This window comes from Lathamus discolor, chromosome 2, assembly GCF_037157495.1.
Source record: "Lathamus discolor isolate bLatDis1 chromosome 2, bLatDis1.hap1, whole genome shotgun sequence".
In the NCBI taxonomy this organism is placed as follows: Eukaryota; Metazoa; Chordata; class Aves; order Psittaciformes; family Psittacidae; genus Lathamus; species Lathamus discolor.
The window spans coordinates 33,913,247-33,928,924 of record NC_088885.1 but is presented as its reverse complement, the minus strand read 5'-3'; the positions used below and the strand labels follow the sequence as shown (position 1 = coordinate 33,928,924).

Sequence of the window (15,678 nt, the reverse complement as noted above, 5' to 3'; positions counted from 1 at the left end):
ACATCCTTTGTTATTTGCAGAGCCCAGGTGACGCCTATCATGCAAAGTGTCTAAAAAGTGCTGCCATTTCCATTAAGCCTTAGAACTGTCTGCTTTGAAATTCATTTTTAATCTCCCAGTGGCACAAACTTCGAAGAGGGTTTGCTTATTTGTTACTGCCTTTTGTGAAGTAGGAGTTGCTGGTGCCTAAGGCAGGGAAATGTAATGCGCTACTAATTATTTGTCTCATGTTGCATCATAAATGGTTATTAGCTTGTCAGAGCAACTTATGCCAGTCTTCATTAGTAATTTACATGTGAACAACTCTATATAAAGTAACTTCAAAAATAGATGATGTGAAATTGTGTTCTCTTGAACTTCGCCAATCTAGTAATCAACCACATATTGTACTTATTAATGTCCACAGAAACCTCTTAAGTTTTACATGTGTGTCTGTAAGATAGGAGAGGGGAGACACGCAGACACTGAATCTGTGTAATTTTATCCATAGCCTTTACTTCACACAATCCCTGGCTGCGATGAGCCTCAAACTTCCCCTCAATCTTTGATTTCTCTTCAGATGCCCGCATGGATGCTGTCTGTCCATGGACAACTGACCTCTGCTGTACGGAAGGCAGCTTGTCCCATGTCTGTGATTGCTGACAAGTTTGCCCTCTGTTGATCTAATAAAGCAGTCTGGGGTTCAGTAACTACCTCCTCATTTCATAACGTGAGAACATTAAAGTTTCGAAAATAATCTTTACTCTGCCGTGCTGCACATTCACCTGGTAATTAAGACAGACATAATCAGAGAATGCCTACTGGCAGAATATAATGAGTTGGATAATTCTATGGATTTGTGTTTAATGGAAATGGATTTGTGTTTAATGGGAAAATGTAAAATTAGTACTCATGCTGGGGTATACCGAAATGACAGGATGTTTTTCATTAAAATCTGTTGAAGAGACATTATTGATCATAATGAGATATTATTTTTTTTGTAAGAATTAATATCACATCTTCCTGGAATACAAAGATTTTACCCTTGTAATATTAGTGATAGTACACTTTGCATCCCTAGAACAAGAGATTTGCAAAAATGGTGAGAGCTCGTGTTGTGGAAGATTAGAGAAGACAATGGTAAGAATGAGGTCAAAGAGAACAGAGTATCCCTTGTAGGGAAGTTAGTTTATTCCTTCAGAGACCTTCTAAAATGGGCTGGCTGTGTATTCTTCTTGCATTCCCAAAGCTTGTCAGTCCTAGGATTGTCTGTTAAGAATATAAAGCAAAACTTGTTTCTCTCCAAATTTCCTTACAACAGTTGATTCTGAGAAGACATTATGTATTTTTTATACTACTCCAGCCATTGAAGTTCTTTACAAACTTCTCTATATAGGACTTCCCATTACTCAATAATAATTTTTACCACGCCTGTCACTGTGTTACAGGGGTGTGTAGTGATAGGCTGAGAGGAGATGGCATCAAACTGACAGAGTGTAGATTGAAATTAGGCATCAGGAAAACAATCTTCCCTGTGATGGTGGTGAGGCACGGGCACAGGTTGTCCCAGAGAAGCTGTGGCTGCCCCATCCCTGTCAGTGTTCAAACCCAGGTTGGATGGGGCTTTGAGCAACCTGGTCTAGTGGGAGGTGTCCCTGCCTATGGCAGGGGGAACTGGATGAGCTTTAAGGTCCCTTCCATCCCAGACCATTCTGTGATCCTGTGATTCTATGATTATCATACAGTGTGATAGCATGATACATATAGTCTATGATACTATGTTACATGTACAAGATGTCATTATGGTTATATGTATATATGACAGCAGAATCCCATCGCACTCAAGCACTCAAGAACCTCAAGCACTGTGGAGAACCAGTCTGATCTGTCAATTCAGGAATACTAAATGACCTCAAGGCCCTCTTAGGTCAGGAACAACTTAAAGGCATCTGCTGAGTTTGCAGAGAATTTGCAAATGATGCACAATCCAAACAAACCGAAACAAAACCCTGTGGGATTTATGCTAAAGCTGAGAGAAAAGGACAACACTTCCAAAAGCAAACAGCACTTTCTGAAGCTCAGTTTTGAGTGTCTGATTTTGAAAGGGCCTTATTTTAATAAAGAGTTGCAAAACGAGTGCCCCAAATGTGAAACTTTCCAAATTGTGCATTTAAACCCACAGGCTCTTTCCCACATGCTCTAGCCTGCAGAAGCCTCTTTAAGGGTTCTTACAGGACAGCAAGATACAAATCTTTCCTGCTTCAACTCCAATTAAATTGTGAAACTGTTATTTCATTACCCTCAATGGATGCTGCTCCTCCTCAGGGTTCTTTGTCCCCTGGCCAGATGTACTCCAGCTGGATCTGACAGGAGCTGGAGGTGATGTGAATGGCTTTTCAGTGGTTTGGGTATACTTCACTCTTCCCAGGACAGGCCCTGGACCTGGAATGATGTTGAACAAACATGGCTCCAGGGACAGGTTTCAGAAGAGTACCTCTCCTGGTCTCTCGGACCAGAGGGCTCAAGGGTAGTGAGTCATACGTCCCGGACATCATGTTTTTAAAGAGCAAACCATGGTACCAAAGGGTGCGTGTTTTCTTCCTGTGTAAGGCAATATACCCATGTGCAATAAGAGGGAGAGGAAAGCTGGGCTGTCTACACCGGAGACGGATGTTATCTGCAGGAACATGGACTACCTCCAACAGCTCTGCTTGGCTCCTTTCCCCAGGAGGACATGATAGCATGGGAAGAGGAGCAGGCATGCTGCTGTTAGAAGTCTGGCCCTCCTTAATGGTACCTGTCCCCACAGGAGTGCTCTGAGGGAGCAGGGACAAAAAAAACCCTCTGCCTTTGGGCAGCCTTACCCCTCTCTAACCATGAAAACTGGGTATCATTCACCTGCTCTGGAGCTCTCCCTATTCTCCAGAAGTATAGGGTATCAGCAGGGGTCTGCTGCCCTCATGACAGTTGACCAGGCTTGCTGTGGGGCTGATGGCCAAACCATGGTAGGGCTGATGGCTGGGTTGCTGCGGGGTGATGGTGAGGTTGCTGTAAGGTTGATGTTGAGGCAGGCATTGGGAATAAATCTAGGCAGCTTTGAGGGTGATGGCTAAGCTATTGTGGGGCTGACAGCTGCTGCATGGGGGTAGTGGCAAGGATGCTGTGGTGGGTGATGTCTATGCTGTTGCAGGGGTGATGGTGATGCCGTGGTTGGGCTGATCGCCAGCCGTGCAGCTGCAAGGGGGAAACCTGCGCCAGCGCGGGGGTGACAGCGAGGGGCCCCCGGAGGAGCCGGGGGAACGCAGTTCAGGCCGGGGTTGCCGGAGGGGGGAGGGCAGGAGAGTGGGTCCAGGGCGGGCAGCGGCATCGCTTCCCCCGCAGGCCGCGCAGCCGCCACCTGCCTCGCGGCCCCGCCCCGGTTCCGCCGGGCTCTGCTGGGCTGCCGGGCGGCGGGGGGGTGTCGCTACCGGGGGCTTGCGGGCGGAGGAAGAGGAGAGGAGGCGGGAGGAGGAAGGCGGCGGCAGCAGCAGCTCTCGGGAGGAGCCTGTCCAGCGTGAGACAGCACATTCAGCCGGCGGCGGCGGTGGCGGTGGCGGTGGCGGTGGTCCTGCTGCAAAAGGCACGGCGCGGCGCCGCCGGCAGCAGCAGCCGTTCGGGCAGCGGGGCGTCCCTCCGCTCTCCCGGCGGCGGGGGCTCGGTGAGGGCTGCACGGCGCAGGGAGCCCCTCCGGGAGGTAAGGCACCGCGGCGGACGGCGGGGACGAGCGGGGATTCCATTGGGAGGGCGGCGCGGCGGACGCTCCTCGGGATGCACAGCGGCAGCCGAAGATGCTCCCTGGGCATCCCCCGGCTGCCCCGCAGGCACCGGCCGGCCCTCTCCGGGGGTGGGCTTTTCCACCCTTTCCGAGGCGGGAGCGGCCGGGAGGGCTGCGGAGAGCCCCGCCGGCCTCAGCGGCACCTGCTCCAGTGTCTGGGGCTCATCCCGGCACCGGCACCGACACCGGCACAGTGATATCCAGCTCCGCCGCAGGGACTGCCGCAGGCTCCCCGGCTTGTGTCTCAGCGCCGAGCAGTCTTAATGCAAAGAGGGGTGGGTGGGAAAAAGTTTCCTATCTTTCGTGAGCAACAGCGGGTTTGCTCAAGTCCATGACGACAGCAGACAATTAGATCTTTTCCCGTTCCTGAGGTAATTCCCTAGAAGGGTGAGAGAAGGAGGGAATCAAGGAGAGGCCTTTTTCACTAACAGTCCATTGAATTACATTTTCAGAAGGATGTTATTACAGTTACATTGAGCTGGGAATCCCCCTGGGTCAGCAGAGACCATATGGTCCCTAGACATCTCCTAGACAAAGCCCCTGTTTTATTGACTGGAATAAACTATGTTTCTCTGTCAATACTGGCATTGACAGAAAGTAAAAATTTCAACTATAAATACATATAAAATAAGGATTCTCAGCAGAACAAACAACCTAACCTGCTATTATATGGGGGACAAGATGGAAGGACCTGACATGGAGTTGGAACTTGGTTTTGGCACTTGCACCTGGTAATTTATCCTGACACACAGGGTTTTGTCAACTCTTCACTTCTGTGTGAGGACATTAAATTACCCCTGAAATGGCTCTAAACATCATGAAGCAAAGTGGTGCAAAACCTGTCTCAGAATGGAAATCCAGATCCTGAGACCGTCTGTCTCCTGATAGATGGTATCATCAGGGCCACTGAGGAATTTAATTTCTGTTAATACAAATGTGCTTTGTTGAAGTGCCTCATTTGTTCTTGCTAAGTTAATGAGAAGCAGTTAATGAGAAGTTAGATGTTTTCTGATTCTTTTAACTTCCTTGTTTTACTTTCTTTCATTTTAGAGAACATCTCTAGTAACAGTCTCCATGCTTAGTGAAGGTGGATAAAACTCCTTCTGTGATTTATGTGTAGCATTTCTCAGCAAGAATGGGTTTCCTCAACACAAACCTTGGGGCTGCACCCAGGTCTTTTCCCCCAGGGGTGGTCACTCTGATAACTGTCCTCTGCTGCATTTTGTTTACCCAAAACCATCCATTTACAGTCCATGAAAATACAAAATGCGTTGTCCCTTCTGCGTCTTCTCTGTGCACAGGCTCCTTTGAGGATTTGAGGATTGGGGTTTGCTATCCTTTTCCTTGACATATGAAAGACTTCTGAGGGCCAGGTATGTAGTGGTCCAAGAGAGTGTTAAGAGCTGGATTAGCTAGATTTCTCCTATCTCTAAACACCTCTGCCTCGAATTAGGCTACCCTAACAATGTATTATCTGCAGTGCTGCCTCATGCACAGTTTAGGAGAGGAATCTTTAAAGGAGCAGCAATAAACCACACTTTACGTGTACAATCATTATTCAGAATTTGGAAATCTGGCGACTCAAAGAATAGTCAGGCAAATACTCTTTTGTACCCTGCAGATCTTAAATTAAGAAGCTGACCTTCCAGCTCTTTCTATAGGTGGAAGGGCAGTGAGCTGCCCTCCTTTGTGATGCCTTTCAGTGCCTATTTTTTTCATTATTGAAATGCATTTGTTTGTTTTCCAGCTTGTGTTTTTCCAGCTTCAGGTTCCTGGTTCCTGCTATGACTCTCACAGATTAAAGCCTTGCTTTAGCAGCTGTCATCAGTGTAGGTACTCTAAATGATGCAGCACAAACTTACCTGCTTTATTCAAATAAATTAACAGATCAAGTCTCTTGGTCTCCTTTTCTTTTGTAAGACAGTTTTTAAGACTCATTCCTTGCTATGATCAGTTTTCCAATCTGAGGGGAGAGGGAGAAGGAGTATTAGACAGAGCTGGGTGCAGTGGGTTGTGATAGAGGTTCCTCTGTTGCAGAATACTGGACAAGGAGGTGAAATGCACTGGGGGGGGGGGGGGTGAAGGAGGGAAGATAGGGGAGCAAAATAGAACAACATAAGTACAGAAAGGCATTGTTGTTTTTTTTAAAGCTTCACCAACTCCTGCTAATGATTCAGGTCATCATGTGGTATCTTTCAGCTCCTCAAGCTTGACTTCTCATAAAGGTTTAAATATGTTCATGGTCTCCTTCTAGGACTACTCAGGCTCATTAACTAGTGCCATGCCTTGAGTGCCCTGTTGAGCTGCTGTTTGCCTTGACCAACAACAGAAGTAGTAATTAAGAATGTTTCAGAGCTACTAATGCCTAGTGCCAAAACAAGATGCCACTTGGATGTGGTGGTGGGATGTTAACAGAAAGGTCCTCCCTCTCCTACCCATGGGCTTTAATTTGCAGGGAAGTTAGAGGAAGCTAACACTGCAATCACCACTGAGGTGCTCATGGAAATTCATATCTGCAGAGGTACAGTCTCAGCCTTTCTGTAGCCGTAGCCAGACATCATGACCTCAGTGCAGTACACATATGATATTTTCATGTTTTTGTTTTTAAAACCTTAAGTGAGACACGACATAATGGCTATAGACATAGTCTATGTGTAAAGGGGGCATTTTCTGGCAGGAATACTGATGGAGTATGCTGGCAAAGTGCCCTTAGTACACATGCTTCTTGTATTAGTAAAACTGTGCTTTTGTCAGCGTAGCTTTAGTTCATTTGAGCAGCACAAGTTATACAGGTGAATACACATCTATGTGCCCATAAGGGGGTTGATTTCCAGATGAGGTATGGTATCATGTTCTATTTGGCTGACCTACATAAGCAGGCAGAAATGGTAATGCAGGAATGATGCTGCTTTAAAAAAAAAAAAAAAAAAAAAAAAACAACAGAAAATTTGAATAATCTGAAAAGAAGTGTCTGAAAAAGCTGCAGTGGCAGCCGGAGACCCTGGCTCAGTCTAAGTCTCAGAGAGACACAATATGTCCCTTTTGCTACTTGGTAATTATCCATCTAAAACCGTGCTAACTCTGTTGTTCACTTGGCCATCTGCAAGCACTCAAATTAAGGCAGTATACAGTATACATGAGCTTGCTTCCCCAGTACCATTCTTTTTAGGTGGCATCATCTTGCCAAATTTTCTGGGAAATTGCTACTTCCAGGCAGATGGCAGGAGCTGCAGGAAGCTGTGAAGAAGGCTGATGTGGGAACCACTAGATCTCACAGACACAAGGCACCTCTGACCATTTGTCCCAGCTCCTACTGAGCTTAAGACTATACCCCCTCTGTCTTTTTACTGTGCTTCTTCAGCACTTTTTGTTTCCCATTTGATGCAAAAGCATTCTGGTGAGTGCCTGGGAGTGCTTTTCAACAGCAGAAGGCACAGAGCAGGAATGGCAGTTGTAGAAGCGTTTTGTGGGCAACACACTGTAACTCCGTGGTGGAGTATTAAGGGCAGAGCTCTGAGCCCTATTGCTGCTGACAGTAACAGGAGTTTCTCTGTGGCTTCTGTGGTGGTGAATCTAGCCTCTAGAGTGATGCATGGAGTCAGCTATTGTCACGGTTTAACCCCAGCAGCAACTAGGAAGAAAATTAACTATATTCCAACTGAAACCGTGACAGCTTTGTATATTGCTTTAAAGCTGTGAAATGTCTGCAGATTCTATTGAAGCCAGTGAGAGTCTTTGTATTGACTTTGATGAGGTCCTGGGTAACTGCTGCTTTGACCTGCATGTAGATGCCTGTGCCACCTGTCGAATAATCACTGCTGAGATGACGCTTGTGTTCCTTGGCTGTTAATCTTAAAGTACATGTTATCATATTTTAATACTGCTCCCATGTGTGTGGATCAGCTTGTCTGACCTGGAGAGGCAGTTTACATCAACCTGAGGAATAAACCTTCTGGACCAGTGCAGTTCTTCCATGCGTATTTGCCGGGTGCTGGATGACAATCACTGCTTGGCCCTAGAATAATTAATGAGTAATTCAGTGCATTTACTGCCACTCAGCAGAAAACAACTACAGAGGGAATCTTTTAAGGACATAGAATTTTGTTTCCAGTGATATCTTCTCTTCACATTTCTTTTCCTTCTTGCTGTCATTCACTGAAGCCTATGCTTTTCTCTCTTCCGCAATGCTAGTCTTAATGCAATCTTCCCTCCTCACAGTCTTCCCTTCCTTTTTGTCTTCTCTCCCTGGGATAGAACTGGTTTTGGTTCCTTGTTCTTTTCACCCTGCCATGCGGTGTGGTACAGGTAATTCCAAATCCTGATCCTCAGTTATTAATTTTTCATATTGGTCCAGCAAAAAGCTGGACTGAAGTGAAAGACTGGACACATAGAATCATAGAATTATAGAACAGTTAGGGTTAGAAAGGACCTCAAGATCATCTAGTTCCAACCCCCGTGCCACAGGCAGGGACACCTCACACTAAACCATCCCACCCAAGGCTTCATCCAACCTGGCCTTGAACACTGCCAGGGATGGAGCACTCACAGCCTCCCTGGGCAACCCATTCCAGTGTCTCACCACCCTAACAGGAAAGAATTTCCTCCTTATATCCAATCTAAACTTCCCCTGTTTAAGTTTTAACCCGTTACCCCTTGTCCTGTCACTACAGTCCCTGATGAAGAGTCCCTCCCCAGCATCCCTATAGGCCCCCTTCAGATACTGGAAGGCTGCTATTAGGTCCCCACGCAGCCTTCTCTTCTCCAGGCTGAACAGCCCCAACTTCCTCAGCCTGTCTTCATACGGGAGGTGCTCCAGTCCCCTGATCATCCTCGTGGCCTCCTCTGGACTTGTTCCAGCAGTTCCATGTCCTTTTTATGTTGAGGACACCAGAACTGCACACAATACTCCAGGTGAGGTCTCACAAGAGCAGAGGGGCAGGATCACCTCCTTCGACCTGCTGGTCACGCTCCTTTTGATGCAGCCCAGGATACGGTTGGCTTTCTGGGCTGTGAGCACACACTGCCGCCCCATGTTCATTTTCTCATCGACCAACACCCCCAAGTCCTTCTCTGCAGGGCTGCTCTGAATCTCTTCTTTGCCCAGTCTGTAGCTGTGCCTGGGATTGCTCCGACCCAGGTGTAGGACCCTGCACTTGTCGTGGTTGAACTTCATAAGGTTGGCATCAGCCCACCTCACAAGTGTGTCAAGGTCCCTCTGGATGGCATCCCTTCCCTCCAGCGTATCAACCGAACCACACAGCTTGGTGTCATCGGCAAACTTGCTGAGGGCGCACTCAATCCCACTGTCCATGTCAGCGACGAAGATGTTAAACAAGACCGGTCCCAACACCGATCCCTGAGGGACACCACTCGTTACCGGTCTCCAGACGGACATTGAGCCATTAACCACAACTCTTTGCATGCAGCCATCCAACCAGTTCTTTATCCACCAAGTGGTCCATCCATCAAATTGATATCTCTCCAATTTAGAGACAAGGATGTTGTATGGGACAGTGTCAAACGCTTTGCACAAGCCCAGGTAGATGACATCAACTGCTTTACCCTTGTCCATCAGTTCCGTAGCCCCATCATAGAAGGCCGTCAGATTGGTCAGGCAGGATTTCCCCTTAGTGAAGCCATGCTGGCTGTCACCAAGCACCTTGTTCTTCTTCATGTGCCTTAGCATGTTGTCCAGGAGAATGTGCTCCAAGATTTTACCAGGCACAGAGGTGAGACTGACTGGTCTGTAGTTCCCTGGGTCTTCCATTTTCCCCTTCTTGAAAATGGGGGTTATATTTCCCCTTTTCCAGTCGTCGGGAACTTCACCTGACTGCCATGATTTTTCAAATACGATGGCCAGTGGCTTAGCAACTTCATTCGCCAGCTCCTTCAGGACCCGTGGATGGATTTCATCAGGTCCCACGGACTTGTGCGTGTTCAGATTTTTAAGATGGTCTCGAACCAGATCCTCTCCTACAGTGGGCCCAAGGTCTTCATTCTCACAGTCCCTGCATCTGCCTTCTAAGACCTGGGTGATGCAGTCAGAGCCTTTGCCAGTGAAGACTGAGGCAAAGAAGTCATTCAGAACCTCAGCCTTTTCCAAATCCTGTGTAGCCAGTTCTCCTGAAAGCTTCCTCAGGGGGCCCTATGTTGTCCGTAGTCTGTTTTTTGTTTGCTACATACCTGTAGAATCCCTTCCTGTTATCCTTAACATCCCTGGCTGTGTTTCGTATTCATCCCTGGTGAGTTTCGTATTCAAACAACAGGGAGTTGTAATAAGGCAAACATATAAAACTGCCTAGTGTGATTAAATATAAATAAATATAATGGAGGATAAATTGTTTATATCTTCAAGCCTTTCCTCAAGCTTCATTCTAATATTTTCAGGCTGAATTTGACAGAAAAAAGCTATCCCCCAAACTACATTATCTGTCTTAGTATTGAAAGTTAATCACTGTAGCTCCTAGACCACGTTCAGGGAAAATATGGATCTCTCTTGCTTTAAACTGTTCAGCCCTTCCGTTCTGTATCCATTAACACAGATCATAGCTCTTAGAGTGCATAGACAGCAGTATTAAATCTGTACTATTCAAGGCATGCCTCGTTTTGTGCACATTAGGCAACCACTGTTAGGGCCAGAGTGGTTACCAGGTCACTTGGTAATTGGGGCAAAGACGTTGGAAATGATTGCTATTGTATATTTTCAGAAATTAAAATATTTACAAAACCAGGTCACAGAAAAAAAAAACCCAAAACAAATAAGCCTAAATAACAAAAAAAACCCCAAACTGACTGCTGTCTAATGTGGTTCTTTATATTTGAACCTCTCTGTCCTGGTTTAAGGACTGTGCCAATGTCTGAGCATTTAGGAGAATTTCTTCTCTGATTCTCACAGCACAAAGTTGAGGACTGTCTAAACTCATGTGACTTGCTTCATAATACATGCTTGTCTTCTAAGTAATGTAAAATATCAGCATTTTCATTAATCAGACTATTCAAAGTTGTATGATGCCGTTTTTTTCTCCATCAGTTTGTTTCTAGTTACATTTGGATCAGTTGCTGAATCAGAAGTTGGCTTGTATCATAATCCTGAAGTATTTCAGATCTGGTCACCTCTAAATGAATTCTTAACTTCTTTGTCCTTTTTTAGCTCTGAGTGCACATAGAGCTTTGTTACGCACTCATAGCAGTTTGTCACAGACTATCAACTTCTGCCAGCCTTCATTGCCTAGGAACACAAATTAATTCTGCATAAAACCAGGAAAAGATAGTTCATGTTATATGTATGTACGGGTATAAGCTCTGTGGTGCATTAAACAATGAATAGCTTAAAAAATCTATAACCTTTTGGAATGAAACAAGAAATTTGACCTAAATCATACCCCCTAGTGTGCTGTTAGCTATTCATGTACGTAATCTGCTGCACTTGGCAAAGCCTGTGAATGCTGTATCCCTGCCTTTCACTATCTCCACAGGAGTAATAATGCAAAAAAAATAGTGCTGATGGGATAGCAGGGTATTGTACTGGAGACAAAAAAACAAAACAAAACAGTGATGCCATTCTCTGTACTGAAAGAGCCCGTGGGAAAACTGTCCTATTATTTCCCACAATATTTTCTTTTTCACAGAAAGTTGAATAGCGATAGCAAGGAAACACAGGAAAGGCAAGTTTCTCAGCCTTTATGGGGCTTTCAAATGTATTAACAACACCCTCTGCAAAGTCAGTATGTTTATCTGATAATTGTAAATTATAGATCTTTAGTTTTTATCTCATAAATCTGAAGCGTAGAACTAAAAAAATGACAGTAAATTATATTCACTGGAAGGGGCTAAGATGGAAAAAAAGGAAAGGTATCGCAAACATACTACTAATATTCTCCAGACCTTTTACAGCAGCCCTTACTTTATGTGCAGAGCACTTACTGGGTATTATTGTTTACTTATCAATGAATCAGAGAAGAGGGAAATAGAAAACTGTGGACAGCCACATTTCCATAGAGACATATGAGTCTTTTCAAACAAAATTAAAATATAATGCAATATTAATCTTACACCATACTACTATTGATTTTGAAGTCTTTAGATGAAGATCAAGCCTCATCAGTGTTGATTCAGTAAAATTTAAATTAAAGTTCTCAAAGTTTAATTACAAGCTTTTCCCAAGAAAGTTTCTGATCTCACTAAACTAAGTGATGAATTAGATGTAAGTGCAATTAAAGCCAGTGGCCTCCCATATTTGCATTATTATTCTTAAAACACTGTATATATGTGTAAAGCAATATTTTATTTTTTTTTTAATATCTATAGCATTGAGTTCCTCATTTGAAGAGAACTTTCCTCATTTGAAGAGAGCTGGGGGCATCTACCTGGTGTCCTGGTCTCAAATTCTGGAGCCGAGGTCCTGGCACAATAAGTCATGTAGTGAGGCTTACTGCTGGAAGATTCAGGCAGTGCGCTCCAGACATGTGATTGTCCCAGCATTTAAGCTAAGGACTTGTTTGCTTCTGTTCTCAGTCAGCCCATTTGCCAGGTTTCTTCCCAGCGGCAGCTAGGGCACTTGAGAGGTACATGTGTGTATGGGAGAGAAGAGTTCAGGTGCAGCCAGCCTTGTCTTGGTAGGAAGCAGTGGTTAAGGTACAGAGCATGCCCACATCTTGAACACAGGACACATGCCTGAATTCCCCAAACTTGAAGTTCTTACCCTGCTTGGGAAGCTCACATAAATCTAGACCAGCAAAATGGTATAGAAGCAGAAACCCACATTGCAGTACTCAAAAACCTCTGTTTGCTGGTCCCCTAGCTCCCAAAGAACATGCAGTCTCTAAAAACTCCCTTTTTCACCTTAGAGCTCTGCTTCTGGATGTGTTCTTACCTTTAAACCCCCAGGCTCAATAGCCTGGCTGTCTGCTGTCTGTCTCCCCTGGGCTGCTGCATCTCGTTTGCATTTTTTGAGCCCATCTGTGAGACTGCATGCTCCATACCAAACTGGTAGCACGTGCTCCCTCTTTTAGTGCACTCTGGTTTTAATAGGACTCACCTAAGATAAAGGGGTCTCAGGTAATTTTTTTCCATTGCTTAAAGAGATATTTGCCTTCATTTATGCATTATTCAGCAAGCTACATGTCTTCTGCAGTAGATGCTGTCCCAGTCTTTCCCACTGAAGCTGCACTGTGTAAGTCTAAGGTATTAAAGATTCTTTGGATGCCACAAAGCATGTGGGAAAAAGAGAAAAGACTCTTCCGTACCCTGCTTCAAGCACTCATCAAGAGAATGGACTCTTTGGCTCCAGATACTAAATACAGCACTATATTTTAAACTGAACAGTCATTGCATGTAATATAAACTAACTCTGAAATAAAGGCTAGAACCCAGGGGCCTCAGTTAGGGACTGATGTTCTCTCTCTTGCATCTGCTTCTTCTGGTCCAATGAATCTTTGCAGAAAAAATTAATAGAAAATAGCTTCAATGGTTAAGAATGCGATCTCCATTCCCCTAGTTTTTCTCACCCATTAGCCAACAGTAACTCTAGGGAGGTGGCTTTCAGTCCTCTCAAGACAAACAAAAAAATCCAAAGCCCCAAAACAAAACACAAAAATCCCACTAAAAACATGTTTATACCATTTTAGTGGAATACTTTAACCACGGAGAATATAAGTGGAAGACATAGACTTCTTGTTTCTCAGTCCTCTCTCATATTCAAATTCTTTGCAGTTTTTTATATGTCCATTAAATTATGCTGTTAGACATTACATTTATCATCTTGCTTTTTTATCTTGGCATATCTTTTTCCACTTATGTAAATCAAAAGGGATGACTGGCTAAGGCTAGCTCTGATCATTCTTTGTGCTTTGTTAGTACAGCTGAAGAAGCCCTGAGAAGTACAAAGGGAATGGTAGTGCTATTTTTTCCCCTTTCGTTCCTTAAGAATTATGAGAACTCACATGAGATGCCCTGCAGGTTTCCTACAGCCAGGGCTTCTACCTGGTTTCTAAATCTTTAGGTGTATTGACTTCAGAGATAAAATCAATATGTCCTATTTTTAGCCTAATTACATCCTTACAAACATCAGCCACAAAGCAAAGTATATTTTTGTTTTAAGAAGGAAGTGATGTCTGTGTAAGTCTTCCAGCAAAACCTGTATGTCGGCAGCATAGCTTTCTCTTTGATGTCTGTCTGGCAGTTGTCATAACTGGGTTACGAAGCAGACACTAGAGCATGCATTTTTCATGTTTGGGTAAATGGCTTGAAGTATCAGTTTTCTGGCCATATACCACTGGAGTTATCTCAAGAGGAGGGTAGAAAAGTCAGAGGGGTCAGTTTTACCCCCACAGGGAGTAGAAGTACATGTTTTAATGTCTGAAATGTTTGCAGGATGCAGAGAATGAGTCTTTGTGCCACTTCAGGAGAGACTAACAAACATCTTGAAGTAGAATTCTACATTAGGTCTCAGTAAGTCATTAACTATACTCCTGGGAGGCACTTTGGTACTCTTCTGATGAACCAGCTATTTTATATAGGTTTTGAAAAAGTGGTGATATCAGTGGCAGCAGCAGATATCATTGAAGTCTAAGCATTATATAAGACTTACAGAAAAGAAGCAGGGCTCTTTTTTTGTAGGTAAGTGACCTGCAGATTGAGGGTTAGATTCTGTCATCTCTCTCACAGTATCCATCTCTAAAATCTTAACAGTTTATAGCTTGCATTTGGTTCTCTTTGAATGTCAGAAAACTTTTCAAAACTATCCTGCAGCTCCACTCAGAAGCAAGCTGGGAAATTCACAGAAGATAGCACAGCACAAGAAGTAAGGCCAGTTAATGCATGGGCAATGTAGAGTCACAATGCTTCAGAATTGTGACTGCAGCTGAACAGTAAAAGATAACAAAATCAGAAGCTGATAGAGGGGGGACTGACTGAGAAGACCTAGAAATCCTGTATTCCACAAGATCAGAATGTGGTCAGGCATGCAGTTGGTTGTTTTGTTAAAGTCATCCACTCTTTGCAACAGGGGCACAATTGTGGAATCAGATCCTGAGCAGCTACAAATCATTATTGTATGCATCACTGAGAATCATCTCCCAGCACCACGTGAGGTCATTGTGCAGTTATAACTGTACTCAGTAACGCTTATTGAGGGGAAAATCCAAGACAGACAAACAGACCTATTCAAAATTTAGTTTTCTTCAAGGTGATACCTGCAGCCCGTTCTGTAGAACTCAATATAAAAGGAACATATTTAGGCAGAGATGTGCAACAGGTTTGCTAGAGTGACCTGTTAGGACATAGTACTTAAATTCATTCTAATCCTAGTTGGAATGTCATTTAGTCCTTACTTATCTATCTCCAGCAAGTTGTTGCCAGGAGCTTGTTCTCTTCAACCCTGATGGCTGTTCCATGGAACTATGCTTGTTGGAATTGAAAAGATCATGGTAAATTTAAGAGGCTTAAGGGGACATGAGAGAATGGGATGATAAGAAGGTGGTGCTTCATTGACACTATGCATGGTGCTGGAAGAATGGGCAGTAGTAGAGCTTTGCTCATATGCTATTTGTAGGCATCCTGTAATTCTGCTGTAACTCAGTTAATTTTGTTGAAGGGCCATTATGCAAGAACAAGAGTGAAAAGATTAAATGGTAGCAGATTGTAAGGGATATATAATTGAGCAGTTGTAGGTACGTATCTTACACCCTGTCAGCCTCAAAATAAATAGGCTAGAGATGCGTTGACCTGTTGCATAGCAACCAGAAGGAAGCACAGAACCAAAACTCTGAATCCAGAACTCTGGATGCTGTGATTTGTAAACCTTTACAGAACAAATTAAAAGACCTTTGCCCGTCTGCTAGAAATGTTCAGAAGCTGAAGGATAAAAATGGTACATTCCTGGGAAT

General features: G+C 44.3%; 1 protein-coding gene across 9 annotated transcripts in view; it reads left to right on the top strand.

Moving 5' to 3' along the window:
• DYNC1I1 (dynein cytoplasmic 1 intermediate chain 1) overlaps positions 1-15,678 on the top strand; it is a 242,979-nt gene that overhangs the window by 44,716 nt on the left and 182,585 nt on the right. For 5 of the 9 annotated variants that reach the window (XM_065666342.1, XM_065666341.1, XM_065666337.1 and 2 more), the window contains exon 1: positions 3,500-3,712. The exons of 1 other annotated variant lie outside the window; for it this stretch is intronic. The gene's annotated coding sequence lies outside the window, so the exon portion shown is untranslated. Of the gene's footprint in view, positions 1-3,498; positions 3,713-15,678 lie in introns of those variants that run through there. 3 more of the 9 variants (XM_065666335.1, XM_065666339.1, XM_065666336.1) reach the window with 1 other exon arrangement.